The sequence below is a fragment of the Oryx dammah genome, unplaced genomic scaffold, assembly GCF_014754425.2.
Source record: "Oryx dammah isolate SB20612 unplaced genomic scaffold, SCBI_Odam_1.1 HiC_scaffold_24, whole genome shotgun sequence".
NCBI lineage: Eukaryota > Metazoa > Chordata > Mammalia > Artiodactyla > Bovidae > Oryx > Oryx dammah.
Genome location: NW_024070208.1, coordinates 59804875 through 59821166, shown reverse-complemented (window position 1 = coordinate 59821166; position 16292 = coordinate 59804875). Strand labels below are relative to the sequence as shown.

Here is a 16292-nt window from a genome sequence, read left to right as displayed (position 1 = left end):
TGTTCATTGGAGGGACTGATATTGAAGCTGAAACTCCAATACTTTGGCCACCTGATGAGAAGAGCTAACTCATTGGAAAAGATCCTGATGCTGGGAAAGGTTGAAGGCAGGAGGAGAAGGGGACGACAGAGGATGATATAGTTGGATGGCATCACCAACTCGATGGACATGAGTTTGGGTAAACTCCAGGAGTTGGTGATGGATAGGGAGGCCTGGCGTGCTGTGATTCATGGGATCCAAAGAGTCAGACACGACTCAGCGACTGAACTGAACTGATTTGGCTTCTGCCACAATTGTGGTTACATTAGTTTGTCTGAGATGTGACTAAGACAATAGAATGGAGCTATGGTGAAGGGTTAGAATTCCTCTTGTAAGACAATTCTTTCAGATAAAGACATTATTAGGACATTGTTATTGTTGTACAGTCACTAAGTCATGTCCAACTCCTTGTGACCCCACAGACTGTAGCACACCAGGCTTCCCTGTCCTTCACTATCTTTCAGAGTTTGCTCAAAAACAAGACAACTGGTGCATCAGACCAGGAAATAGATCTGATTCTGCTGGCAAACAGAAAGTTCAGAGAGACTTATGCAATCTTTCTCATTTAACCTGACAACTCCATTCTAATTCTCAATGTAACATGATCTCCCAATTAATACTATAATATCCACATAACTGTTATGGTGAAGCTGCAAAATCAATCTAGACTTTAAATCAGCAATCTGAAGGAGGAGCTTTTGTATCTTATTTTTTGCTATGTGAGCCTTATGGCTAAACCATCAAGGTAACTCAGAGAGACTTTGTGATTAAGTGACCATTCTTGAACTGAAAATTTAAAATCATGAGTTTGTAATTTTCTTCCTTAAAGCTCCTGTGTATGTTATAAATCACAGTCCATATCCACAGACTTCATATTCCAACTTTTCTTGAAGAAATGGTTTATTGCAGAAGCCACACAATTTATCAAAGTGTTGGCTTTATTATACCTTTTATATCAGGTGACCACAGGTGAAAATGTAAGTGATTCAATACCTAACACATCAGCACATAGTAACATCTAGCAGTAGCCATTTACCCAAGTTAAGAAGGTTCTTGCTGCTTTCAAAATCACCCAAATCTGAGAAACAATTTCAGATTATTTCCTTGAGTGTCTGTTTCTTGCAGTAGCTCTGTACAATTTCACTATCATGTGTGGTTCAGTATAATCCATTGAATTGAAGAATATGCTTTTTTGAAGGAGCAAATGGTTTTTATTATGTGTGTAATAGTTAACCTAAAAATCAGAGATCTGAGTATAGGAACAGACCCAGAATTGAATATTCAGGACTTTTTTCCATTGCCAAACTGAAGAAGAGCTGAGAGTCAGAGGAGTTTGCATTGAGTAAGAAGCTGACAAAAATAAAACCTACCAGTTGAGATAAGAAGCTGCCACTATAGCTCCTACACACAAAATCATATCTTCTGTGACCTGATTCACATCAGCAAAACTGATACCTTTCACTTCCCTCACTCCCTCCATGAATCAGTTACAAATCAGCTTCACACCCCAAAGAACCTCCTCCATAGAAAAGAAATTATATCCAGAATCCTAGCATGCTGGATGGGAATTGAAAGGAATCTTGAGCAAATGGTATAAGTGATCTGCTTCATCTACCTAAAGGAAAATGAATCTAGAAAAAAAAGTTAAAAGAAAACAGAAGATTGAGTCCGGTTTACAAATGGTTCAGTTTGATTTGTCAGTACCACATCAAAGGGAGCTTCTCTGTTGTTACAGCCCTGGAAGTGAGGAATGTGGAAGAAAGATACAATAGGTGGCAGGAAGAGTTATATTTTATTTTTTATGCTTGAAGGTATAAACACTCTCTTCCTGTATTGAATATGATGGTCAGGCCTTATGACAGAAATTTGGAAAAGTGGAAGCAAGAGGTGTAACCTTTCTGAATGAGACACAATCTGAACATATGCATGATCCATGTTAATGCTTTTAAAAGGGTATTAGGACACTACATCAGAGAAGGCAATGGCAACCCACTCCAGTGTTCTTGCCTGGAGAATCCCAGGGACTGGGCAGCCTGCTGGGCTGCCATCTATGAGGTCGCACAGAGTCGGACACAACTGAAGTGACTTAGTAGCAGCAGCAGCAGGACACTACATGAAAGGTGCATTCTTAGTGCTGCGACTGCTGCTGCTGCTACTGCTAAGTCACTTCAGTCATGTCTGACCCTGTGCGACCCCATAGATGGCAGCCCACCAGGCTCTCCCGTCCCTGGGATTTTCCAGGCAAGAACACTGGAGTGAGTTGCCATTGCGTTCTCCAATGCATGACAGTGAAAAGTGAAAGTGAAGTCGCTCAGTCATGTCCAACTCTTAACGACCCCATGGACTGCAGCCTACCAGGCTCCTCCGTCCATGGGATTTTCCAGGCAAGAGTACTGGAGTGGGTTGCCATTGCACCACCATATATCTTGACATTCTCTCAGGAGTGATTCTCTGTGTCTAAGTTCAAGAAATAATTTTTTAAATGCTTAGCATGCATACTAAGTTACTTCAGTTGTGTCTGACCCTTTGCAACCCTATGGACTGTAGCCTGCCAGGCTCTCTGTTCTAAGAACCTCCTGGCAATACTGGAGTGGGTTCCCATGCCCTTCTTCAGGGTATCTTCCTGACCCAGAGACTGAATCTTAAGTCTCCTTCATTGCTTACACTTTTGGCTAAAAACTATATTCACCTTAGCATAATATTTCAAATGTCAGCATGCTGGGAGAAGTGGTACACAGCATTTACTAATAGCTAACATGGTGAATATTCACTATGGGCCACACACTGTCCTAAATGCTTTACATATTTTAGCTCAACTAATATGCATCCCGTTCTGTAATTATCCTGATGTAACCATCCTGTAGAGCAGAGTGGACCTCCCACACAACCAAAATATGGTTCAGATGTTGACACTGTTGACACTACACACATATTATAAGGATATGAAAAACTTCATTAAAACTGTAACTGAAGTCTCTGGGGAGAGCAGGGTAGTTTTCTCATGCAGATCCAAAGTGGCCTCAGAAAGCAGGGAGAAGAGACAGTTTCAGTGTTTTTATTATTGCTAGGATGTTGGGCTGAGGATGAGAATTCCCCTACATGGGCAGAGGGATGCATAGTTTGAGCCTTCCACTACCGCCAGAGGATGGAAAATAGTGTCTTTCTTATCAGCTTGTATCCACATGGGGTACAAGAGACAGAGCTAAAAAAGGAGTTCATATAGGACTTCCTTGGTGGTCTAGTGGTTAAGAATCCACCTTGCAATGCAGGAGATACTTGTTCAATCTCTGGTCAGGAAGATCTCACAGGCTGCGGGGCAAATAAGACTAAGTCCATGAGCCTTAAATACTGATTCTGCGTTCTGTAGTCCACAAGCTACAACTTCTGAAGCTAGTTTGCCCTAGAGCCCATGCTTCACAAGATAAATCACTGCAATAAGAAGCTCACACACTACAAATAGAGAGTAGTCCCTGCTCTCCACAACTAGAGAAAGCCAGCACACAAGAGACAAAGACCTAGCACAGTCAAAAAAATATATATGTATATTTAAGTGCAAATAGGGTCAACTGTTGCCCAAGGAATCTATTGCTAAGTTTGGCCACTTGTTTCCCTGGGGTCCTATCTTTTATTATATATACTTGGTAAAACAGAATCACTCCCCTGAACTTCATCACATGTCTGGTGTCACTGCTGTTGGTTATCTGTATGAACATTGATGTTCATTCAGATGAGATAGTTAAGAGGTCTGGAAGAGAGTTCAGTTCAGTTCAGTTCAGTTGCTCAGTCGTGTCTGACTCTTTGCGACCCCATGAATTGCAGCACACCAGGCCTCCCTGTCCATCACCAACTCCCGGAGTTCACTCAGACTCATGTCCATTGAGTCCATGATGCCATCCAGCCATCTCATCCTCAGTCGTCCCCTTCTCCTCCTGCCCCCAATCCCTCCCAGCATCAGAGTCTTTTCCAATGAGTCAACTCTTCACATGAGGTGGCCAAAGTACTGGAATTTCAACTTTAGCATCATTCCTTCCAAAGAAATCCCAGGGCTGTTCTCCTTCAGAATGGACTGGTTGGATCTCCTTGCAGTCCAAGGGACTCTCAAGAGTCTTCTCCAACACCACAGTTCAAAAGCATCATTTCTTTGGGGCTCAGCCTTCTTCACAGTCCAACTCTCACATCCATACATGACCACTTGAAAAACCATAGCATTGACTAGATGGACCTTAGCTGGCAAAGTAATGTCTCTGCTTTTGAATATACTCTCTAGGATGGTCATAACTTTTCTTCCAAGGAGTAAGCGTCTTTTAATTTCATGGCTGCAGTCACCATCTGCAGTGATTTTGGAGCCCCCCAAAATAAAGTCTGCAACTGTTTCCACTCTTTCCCCATCTATTTCCCATGAAGTGATGGGACTGGATGTCATGATCTTCATTTTCTGAATGTTGAGCTTCAGGCCAGCTTTTTCACTCTCCACTTTCACTTTCATTACCCCTCATGAAATCTGGCAAAGAACAAAGATGAGGGTAGGCCATTCTCTTCCTATAGGATGAATATGCCAGAGGGCACAGGGTTAACTCCATTCAGCTGTGTCAGATCTGTACATCACTATTTCCATGACCCGTGACATCATGGTGATGATCCTGAGTCAAAGCCTCGACAAGCAGGGAGCCGACCCCGTGGCCTGCAGGACCTTCAACCCTGAGCCACACAGGCCAAAAAAGATGAGTCAAGGACCAACACTTTTCTCTTGTGGAATCATGGAAAATGACAGATGGAGAGACCTGGACAGGAAGTGTCCCCTTCAGATCAACCAGCCGAGTGCCAGCATCTGGGAGTGCCTGCCGGACAAGTGCCAGGACGGCGCCCTCTGGCACCGGGAGGTGGCCACCACCTGCGCGGTCACCAACCTGATCAAAGACCTCAGCCTCAGCGACCACAACGGGCACCCATCCACACCCCGCAGCAAGAGCCAGTGCCGGTCGCTGTCCTTCTTGGACGAGATGGCCAGCTGCCCGACGTCGTGGAGGCCCTTGGAGTCCAAAGTCTGGGCGCTGGTGGAGAAGAGACACTGCTACAGTGGGGGGCAGCGTGCAGCACTGCTCCAACGGGTTCAGCACCAATGCAGCAGAGCTCCAGCTTCAGCCTCCCGTCCCACGCCAACGCGCTCTCCTCGCCCTACGACCCGGTGGGACTCCACACGCGGCCCAGCGGCCCGCCCGGCCTGGGGGTGCCGCGCCCAGCCACCTGCGGACAGGTGGGCGACCTCTGGGATCACGTGGCAAGCCCCGCAGGCGGCGGCCGGGCTGGACATGCAGCGCTCCCTGTCCTGCTCACACGATCAGTTTTCCTTTGCGGAGTGCTGCCCGCCCTCCGCCAGCAGCACCCCACCTCAACGCCAGAGCCGGCCAGGCACTCGGGTGGGCTGGCCCGAAGCCGCTCCCAGCCCTGCGTCCTTAATGACAAGAAGGTGGGCATCAAGCGGCGGTGCCCCTAGGAGGCACAGGAGCAGAGGCCCTCCCTGCATCTTGCCAAGATGGCACAGGGACAGGACAAACTGGGGCAAGTCTCGGGACCTCGATGGAAGAGAGGGCTGGAAGTGAAGAAGTGAAAGTGAAAGTGAAGTCACTCAGTCATGTCCGACTCTCTGTGACCCCATGGACGGTAGCCTACCAGGCTCCTCTGTCCGTGGTATTCTCCAGGCAATAGTACTGGAGTGGATTGCCATTTCCTCCTCCAGGGGATCTTCCCAAACTTAGAGAAAAATTGTTCAACCTTATAAAGAGTTCTCGGAGAAAGCAGTGGCACTCCACTCCAGTACTCTTGCCTGGAAAATCCCATGGACAGAGGAACCTGGTAAGCAGCGGTCCATGGCTTTGCCAAGAGTCGGACAGGACTGAGTGACTTCACTTTCACTTTTCACTTTCATGCATTGGAGAAGGAAATGGCAACCCACTCCATTGTTCTTGCTTGGAGAATCCCAGGGACGGGGGAGCCTGGTGGGCCGCCATCTATGGGGTCGCACAGGGTCGGACACGACTGATGCGACTTAGCAGCAGTAGCAGCATGACATCATGAGTAGTGCACAGCCTATGAGAGCCTCTATTTCCAAGAGAGCCCATATGTGACCATGATATATACCTCTCTCAGACTCAACAGTGCCTGTGTGTCTGAAAAAGAGAGAGGGGAGACAGGGAGAGGTATTTGAGAATGAATGAGAGAGGGAGAGAAAATATGAATGAGAAAGTGATAGAGAGATCAGCAGATAATTAAATGGAACTAGTACTCATGGCACCCCACTCCAGCACTCTTGCCTGGGAAATCCCACGGACGGAGGAGCCTGGTGGGCTGCAGTCCATGGGGTCGTGAAGAGTCAGACACGACTGAGCGAATTCACTTTGACTTTCCACTTTCATGCATTGGAGAAGGAAATGGAAACTCACTCCAGTATTCTTGCCTAGAGAATCCCAGGGATGGGGGAGCTGCGGGAGACCCGGGTTCGATCCCTGGTTCGGGAAGTTCCCCTGGAGAAGGAAATGACAACCTACTCCAGTATTCTTGCCTGGAAAATCCCATGGACGGAGGAGCCTGGTAAGCTGCAGTCCGTGGGGTTGCAAAGAGTCAGACACAACTGAGCGACTTCACTTCACTTCTTCAGTACTCATTAGATTCTGTAACGTCACCTAAGGAGAATATACACAGCAAAGAGTTAAAGAAAGGGTTACAAGGAGAGATAAAAAGTCTTTTCAGGGAGAAAACTGGAAGATACCACAAGGAAAACAAAGATGGGGGAAGATGATTCAATAAAAACAAAATTGGGAAGGAAAAAGCAGTGGAGTGGTAAGAACTGAATGATGTAAAAGTAAGAAGAAAACAAATGATAGTTTATAAAATATTATTTAGTACTGGGAGATTTAGAAAGATAAAGTTCAACATCAATAAGAATAAATTTATTAGGAGTAGTGGATGGGGAAAGACTTCAATTTGAGAAGCAAATGATTAAAAATCAGTTTGAAAAGAAAAAAAGTCAAATTATATTTGAGGAGGATATGAGTTTGAATGAGAAACTGCTTACATTTCTTTATTATCCTTTGGCATATTTTAGTACTTATAAAAATTGAACAAATAATTCATAGTCACTTTAGATATTTAGAACAAAGGAATTAAACTTTACCTTAAATTATTGACTTAATTCCTTATTAATAATTTGTATATGTATGCCTTTCCTGATATACATTCATGGGAACCTAGTATATGTTCTGCTATGAGATCAGATATTTTTATTAATTACAAGGTTTTGAGGACATTATTATTTTAACAGGAGTCATTTTATCACATTGGATAAAATGGATCCATTAATGTGTTAATGTGGATCCATTAACATTTGTCAGATTAAGTCTATATATTTTGATTTTTAAAATATGGGTCTATTATTTCTTCCTTTTTATTTTTTTTCAGTTATAACTAAAATAAATCTGTTTGAAGAACATATTTGGTGTACATACTAGCAAATTTGCCTCATTTTTTAACAGAATTAAAGTTATGAGATACTATATATGTATAGTATATTCACATATATAAATAGCAAATATATCTTGAAGTAAAATTTGTTTTCCTATGAGAATTTTATAAATGGTTTTAAGCTAAAAATAAAAACCCAGAAAATAAAATTACTCTTGGAGAAGAAATTAAATAGACATGGCTAGGTCTCTGAAGGAGTAAGAATTTTGATTCAATAAAGAAATAAAAAGATTAGGCTTATACAGAAAAAAAGGATTTTCTTTCACTGAAGGTGAGGAAAAGGAACAAACATGTAAGTAGATCCAGATTAGATTATTTATGTGAAGACTCTACCTTGAGAGAGTACACCAGAAACCTACATTCTCTGTAAATCGCAGGTATACAATTAGCATAAAGGCCTGAGGAAAGTGAGAGAAAATGAAAAATTGTACCTCGGGTACATGGGGCATAAAAAGGTCAAAAGACTGGCAGTTAAAATGAAGTAAGGCAAGATGAGAAAATTGACACTTGAAACCTCCCAAATTTATACAATGGAATGGTTTTTGTTTCCTTGAATCATTTTGAGGACCTAGATTTAGAAGCATTGTTTCAGTTTGTGTGTCATGAAGTAGGACAGCTTTTAGTTTTTTAGTAGAGGGTAAGCCTGGTGTGCTGCGATTCATAGGGTCGCAAAGAGTCAGACACGACTGAGCGACTGAACTGAACTGAAGGTCTAGAAAGTAGGCAAAGTGAAATAGGATATAATCTAAGACAAAATGAAGAGAAAATGGAGGAACTAAAAGGTTGTTAGATTGGGAAAAGGCAGGAAAAGAGATGTTTTTATTCAGAAATACAGAAAAATAAGTATGTGGAGGGGGAAAAAAATCATGCCTTTCAGATGCAGGATTAATTAATATGTTACAGAACTCAAAAGAGTATAAAAGAAATCACTGCAGGTCAAAATAAAGGAATTAAGTGTTGAGCAACACTTCTGTTTCTGCATCTGAAAAAATGGATGAATTTCTTCCCTAGGAGCTTTTGTCATTCTAGGCATGAGTTGATCTTGTGACCCGGGTAAATGGACTCCACTTAGAAGAAAAACTGAAGAGCTTTTGGCAGTCATTCAGAACAGTCATTTCAAAATGGAAACCACGCGGTCAAACTCATAATCAGATTTCCCTTTGCCGAAAACCCAGGCTCTGTTTAGCCTGAAGGTAGAGAATCTGGTTAGAAGCTAAGAGATGGTGTGGTATTTCCCACAGTCTTATAGTGCTTTAAATCTTCCACAAGCACATGACCAGTCTTCCTGTCTAGGCATTTGCCACAGTTTGAAGCTGCCTGAGGCAAGATCTTACGAGTTGAACTCAAAACCTCCAAAGAACAACAAAAAAAAGCTCTTTCAGTCTTTGATGAATAAACCTCTAGCTGCTGAATATAAAACCCTGGAGGACTTCACTCAAGGGACAGAAATAAACCCCCGTCTCTCTCCAAATTAATACTGGTTTTCATTAAGGGAATCAGTAAAACAAGAGCTATTTAGTACACTTAATCTCATTGTGTTATGCATTCCTGACTTGTGTAATGCAGGTAATAAAACCAACTTTATAGTTTTTTGTAAAAATTAAATGAGAAATAGGTGTGTACATTTTAAAAATCTTAGCATCTGTAGTAAGAACTTAAGATATGGAATTTTTATTACCACATGCGTGCACAGACACACACACACAGACCAACAATTAAATTCTGAGTTACAGGGAGAAACAACTATGTGTCTTTATTGATACTTATATCACCAGAACAGTGACTTGCGTGGAAACTGGTTTGGATTCAGTACTTGTTTATGCAATAGTTTGATGATTTCTTACAATGGTAATGCTTGTAGAAATGATTAAAAGAAAACCAGCATCCAAATAAATCACAGGATTTTAGCCTTTGTGAATACAGGTACTTAGGCCTCTTAGAAAGGTTTATTATAAATTTTCTATAAAAAAGTTTATAACATTTGTAATTAAAGTCAAATTTGCTTGCTAAGTCAGTTCAGTCATATCCAACTCTTTGCAATCCTATGGACTGTAGTCTGCCAGGCTTTTCTGTCCAAGGGGTTCTCCAGGCAAGAATACTGGAGAGGGCTGCCATGCCCTCCTCCAGGGTATCTTCCCAACCCAGGGATCAAAGTCAGGTCTCCTGTGGCTCATGTATTGCATGCACCGCTGAGCCACTGGGGTCAAATCTGAGCAAATGTAAATATGAAAAATAAATTTGTTTATTTCAAGTAAGAGTTCAGACGCAAGAAAATGACATTGGAGACAGACCAAGATAAGCATAGAGTGGTTTCCAGAGATGAGAACTGAAGAAATTTTATCATTCATAATCAATTAAAATAATGACCATTTCCATAAATTACATCCAACTGAATTATTCCATGAACAGATGAACCTGGCGGGCTACAGTCCATAAGGTCTCAAAGAGTTGGACACACTGAGTGACTTAACACACAATAGGAGGTCTTTTTCCAACTTCTTAGACAGTAAAAGAATCATGAATATTTATACTTTGTTTCAGACTTATTAAAAGATACATAGTGTTTCCATCTCAGTATGTTCTATCAGCTACAACGTTTTACTAATATACATAGTAAAGGACCTAGGTAAAGGTGTCAGCTGAAGAAATCCTGTTGGACTATGACTTTCAGAATTATGGTTTATAGGGTGAGAAAATTTAAAAAGCTCTCTCTAAAGTATTTCAATATTTTATAATTTATAGCAATACTATTCAGTACAGTTCAGTCACTCAGTCGTGTCCAACTCATTGTGACCCCATGAACTGCAGTACCCCAGGCCTCCCTGTCCATCGCCAACTCCCGGAGTTTACCCAAACTCATGTCCATCAAGTCAGTGATGCCAGGCAGCCATCTCATCCTCTGTTGTCCCCTTTTCCTCCTGCCCCCAACCCTTCCCAGCATCAGGATCTTTGCCAGTGAGTCAACTCTTCGCATCAGGTGGCCAAAGTATTGGAGTTTCAGCTTCAGCATCAGTCCTTTCAATGAAAACCCAGAACTGATCTCCTTTAGGATGGACTGGTTGGATCTCCTTGCAGTCCAAGGGACTCTCAAGAGTCTTCTCCAACACCACAGTTTAAAAGGATCAATTCTTCGGCACTCAGCTTTCTTCACAGTCCAACTCTCACATCCATACATGACCACAGGAAAAACCATAGCCTTGACTAGATGGACTTTTGTTGGCAAAGTAATGTCTCTGCCTTTTAATATGCTATCTAGGTTGGTAATAATTTTTCTTCCAAGGAGTAAGCATCTTTTAATTTCATGGCTGCAATCACCATCTGTAGTGATCTTGGAGCCCCAAAAAATAAAGTCTGACACTGTTTCCACTGTTTCCCCATCTATTTGCCATGAAGTCATGGGACCGGATGCCGTGATCTTCGTTTTCTGAATGTTGAGCTTTAAGCCAGCTTTTTTACTCTCCTCTTTCACTTTCATCAAGAGGCTTTTCAGTTCCTCTTCACTTTCTGCCATAAGGGTGGTGTCATCTGCATATCTGAGGTTATTGATATTTCTCCTGGCAATCTTGATTCCAGCTTGTGCTTCTTCCAGTCCAGCGTTTCTCATGATGACTCTGCATGTAAGTTAAATAAGCAGGGTGACAATATACAGCCTTGACATACTCCTTTTCCTATTGGATAGTCTGTTGTTCCATGTCCAGTTCTACTGTTGCTTGCTGACCTGCATACTATTAGGTCACCTATAACTTAATGAGAAAATAGCACCAAAAGCAGATACTCTTTGAAGTTGTAAATAAGCTTTAAGATCTATCACTTCCTGGAATGGCAAGTTTTACTGAGCATCAGTTGGAAGACTTAGAATAGCAGTCAGTCAAATATGATGAAAATGGTGGAGGAAGAAATCATACAAGGTAGTTTGTTCAAGGGTATCAGAAACAGAAGACCTATAATGCTGGAGCAGCATAACTAAATGATTTCAGTCAAGTCAATGTTTTGAGACTTAATTGTTGTTTAGTTGCTAAGTCTTGTTCGACTCTTTTTGTGACCTCGTGGACTGTAGCCCACCAGCCTCCTCTGTCCATGAAATTTCACAAGCAAGAATGCTGGAATGGGTTGCCATTTCCTTTTCCAAAGGATTTTCCCGAGCCAGGAATCAAACCTGCATCTCCTGCATTGCAGGCAGATTCTTTACCACTGAGCCATTTGGGAAACTAATATTAGAAAATGACAAGCCTTCCTATTATCATCCTTGAACTGTTTTCAGCTCCGGGAAATGATCTTTCCATCTGCTTTCAAATGAACATCTCAGTTAAAAAATAACTTGCATAAAATGAATAAAAATGATTAAAAAACCTCCACTAGATCATATATATATATATGTATATATATATATGTGTCATTATAGCTGTGTCCTAATTTTGTTGACTTAATATAAATTATCATTTCCTTTCTGCTCTTGTATACATACATATTACTATATAATATAGCTACCTTGTGACTAGACTTACATGAAGGGCATTTCACATACTGTATATAATATCTGCATGTTAATTAATTCTGAGAGATAGCACTTTAGACACTAGTTTAGCTTCATTTCATTAAGAAGCTAACTCCATAAGGAACGTAAATTTTCTCATCTATTTAAATCTATCATGCTTAAAATTGAGTCTAGAATACTGGAATATGGAAATAACTATGTTGATTTATGAAGGTACTTAACAGAGACCAGAATGTATCTATCTCTCTATCTTTATATATCTATATTATTCATAATGCAAAAAGAATTAAAGGTATCTACAATTGAAACCAAAGCAATAAAATTTTTAAAAAATCAGTTTTATTTGGACAGTTTAAAAAACTAGTTTGAAGGGATATGAAACTATGTAGTGAAGATAATACTTTAATTTACCATATCCTGTGACATTTGATACAAAATGAATAACCAAACATATTATTAAAAATGTTTTAACTCCTGTATAATTTAGTTAATATGATGTCAAATGAAAGTCACTCAATCTTGTCCAACTCTTCACAACCCCAAGGACTATACAGTCCATGGAATTCTCCAGGCCAGAGTACTGGAGTGGGTAGCCGTTCCTTTCTCCATGGGATCTTCCCAACCCAGGAATTGAACCCAGGTCTCTGGCATTGCAGGTGGATTTTTTACCACCTGAGTCACTAGTCTATTTCAATTCTAGAATGTTATAATGTTCTGAGAATGCAGGAGGTCAAAGAATATTAAGATATTGTGGCAGTACTCTAGTAATGACATAAACTGCCATAGGCCAAGGAAAAGTCTCTGTATATCATAGGACAGTGTACACCTGAAGGCTGCAGAATCAATAACTGAAAACTGGCTTGTTTTGCACTCAGATATGGAGTTTCATAGAGTTGATCTAAAACATGTTTTTTAATATAAGATATTTTATTTTTATTATTTAGATGATTGCATGTGTGCTTGCTCAATCAGTCAGTCATATCTGACTCTGCAACCCCATAGACTGTAGATCACCAGGCTCCTCTCTCCATAGAATTTTCCAGGCAAGAAAACTGGAGTGGGTTGCCATTTCCTGCCCCAGGGGATCAGCTCAACTCAGGGACTGAACACATGTCTCCTGTGTCCCCTGAACTGGCAAGCATATTTTTTACCATTGGAACAGCTGGAGAGTCCTTCCATGATTACATATTTCAAATATATAAGTAAACATGTTAAACAATGAAACAGACATCTGCATATCAACAATCTATCTTAATGAAATATTATCACTATGTCATAAGTATTTAAGATTTAATGTTTTAACTAAACTAAATTTTACAGATATTTTTGAAGTTCCCTATGTGCCTATACACTTTCTGATATATCTCCCTTTTATTCTAGATGTAACCACTGTCACAATTTCAGATGTAGCATTCTACTCTATGTTCTTTTATAATTTAGTATCATTGGTTCCATAAAAACATTTTTCAACTCATATATTTAAAGGTAAAATATGGTTATGCATATATTGTTGTGAAGGATTTTTTCATTCAAATTTATGTGCTGAATTTACCCCTGCTAAATTAAATGTGCTCTGGTTAACGTCCATTAGAATATTGTATGAAAGTACTGTAACGTGCATTTTCCTGCAAATCAGCACTGATGTTTCCTACTTTGCACTATTAAAAACTGTGCAAAAGCTATATTTTCTCTCTTATTGTACATATTTGTGAGAGTTTCCCCAGAGCATATAGTCTAATCAACCTAACACCTAAAATCTGCTGATAGAAAAATTCTTGGGTCTTTATGGAGTTTATCTTCATCCTCTGCTATGCCAGTGTCTTATCTCTAACAATCTATACAAATAGTGTTCATCTGTTATTTTGTTTGTTCTTGGGCTGTGCCATGCAGTTTGCAAGATCCCCAAGTGAGGATCACACATAACCCCCATCCCCCCTACAGTGGAAGCACAGGGTCCTAACCACTGGACTACCAGGGATTCCCTGTTCATCTGTTCTGATTAGCAGGAGAACAGTCATGTGGTAGACCAATGCTCTGTTCTTCAGGATGTTCAGAGGATCCAGGTCTTTATCATATTATGGCAGAGAGGGAAAGCTTTAATAATAACCTAGGTCACAAGTACACCTTTAAATTGCTGTTCATTCTAAGAGAATGAGAATTGTTTTTCCATTTCTTTTGTAATATGGACAGACACAAATTTTTCACTCAGTCAGCAGGCACATACCATGTACCTCAGACTTTATCAGCTATAGAAAATAACCCAGTTTGGACACAGGGTCTGCAATTAGCTTATTATCTGTTTGAACATACAGAGTGCACTTCATCCTTCAGGATCATTCTAGTTTTTGCAAGGATAAGGACCAGAGACAGAAATTAAGACATCATGGATTCAACCACTCTTGCATCCTTTATCATTTAAAGGTAGGATCTATTTTCTACCATTCCTTCAGGCAAGTACTGTTGTTTTTATTTAATATCTTGATCAGGAGAGGGAATCCATTGTGAAACTTCACTTAACCATTTCACAGCATTAGCTCTTAATCAACAGAACAAAGATCCAAACCACAATGTGTGAATTACCTGGTGTGTTTATTGTAAATATGACTCTGGGGACTGTGCTCTGTAGATTCAATATACCTACTCTGCTCTAGATGAGCACAATACTTCATTTATTCCCTGTCTGCCAAATAACCACACTCTATAATGATAAATATGCTTCCTAGGTCAGAAATCAATATGGGAATATGACACACGCAAAATATATTAAGATATATCATATAATCTGAAGCTGGATAATTAACCACAGGGACAATTTGCAGTCCCACTATATCCATTGCTAGTCAGATTCAAGCCAGAACTTCATCTGTCATCTAACCTTCACAAATCTCCCATCTGATTAAGAGCCCACTTATTTCTAAAGATGAATATCATTTTAGAGTCAGCACCTCATAATCCCTACGGGTTCTTTTCCTTGCTCTAATGTTTAGTCGCCTATTTACATGGTAGCAGGACAAATGTATAGTGTGCAGCAGAAGTTGTATTATAGAACACTTCCTTAAACATACTCTAATTATAATAATAATTATTTTTATTTTAACTATTTTAATAATTATTATTATTTGCCAATTTGTATGTGAAGCAACGACTTGGTAAGCTTTTCTATGCCTTATATATCTCTTGACCCTGTGACTAATTAGCCACACTCACAGATGCCTTATAGGTTAGATAAGCTCATGTGTTTGTAACCATGGCTTATTTTGATCATTGGAATCATCTTTGCCTTTGATGGTTAGCAGCTATTACCTTGCCTCAGCTTCTCTGTATCCCTTTATTTCCATTGATCACAGGAAACTTAATTCATTGCATTGTCATCCGACATTGTCTATTGTCAACAAAAGTCAGTGACCACAGAGGTAACTGTGCATCTTTTCAAAAAGTCTTGAAAGCCTTTATAAATATTCACTTTACTAAATTGTCACCAAATTCTTTATTTTGAGTGTGCCACTTATTTCCTGCTGAGACACTTACTTCTACTTATATAAATTGATGAAAGCAAACACCCATATTGGGGGATACGTTTTCATTTATAGGTTATCTTCAACATTTTTGTTTATATTTCTGTAACTGTGATAGTTTGGTATCTATATCACTATAAGAATGGAAGTAATGAAGGGTCATGGATTTGGATCTTGAAGAACATTGGTTTGTGAGGCAGCCACCCCATGGGCAGTCCTTAGAAATTGTTATTCAGGGTAAACTAGTTCCTTCAAAGAGTGCGGAAAAATTGTTTGTCTGGCAAGGGAATTTCAGGCTTGAGGCACCTTAAGGTTCATAGACTCATCTGACTCTTTTCAATAGTGTCATATTTCATGTCTCATTTCATGTCTCCAAGAAGCCCTCCTTCCTTGTCACTGCCGTATAAGAACTTAAGAGTCCTGGTGGAATGGGGCGTATTATTGATGTTATGACTCAGAAATCCTCCAAGACCCTAACATCGGTTCTTACTTCATCTGTCCTTTAAATACAGGAGATAAAGCAGCCAACAAGGCTTTAAAATTTTCACTTGTATTATAAATTAGATATTTTTAGTCATCAATTTTTTCTTTGCTCATGAACTATTTTCTATGGTTACAAGATAACAGTATCCTAATCTCCCACATAAAAAGGTTTACTCATTCATGCCACAAATATATAAGCAACTGAACTCAGAAGCTCTCTTAAAAAAAAAAAAAAAAAAAAA

General features: G+C 40.1%; 1 pseudogene; it reads left to right on the top strand.

The window, feature by feature from the left end:
- Positions 1–4667: 4667 nt before the first annotated feature.
- LOC120883237 lies at positions 4668–5647 on the top strand (annotated as a pseudogene).
- The last annotated feature ends 10645 nt before the right edge of the window (positions 5648–16292 follow it).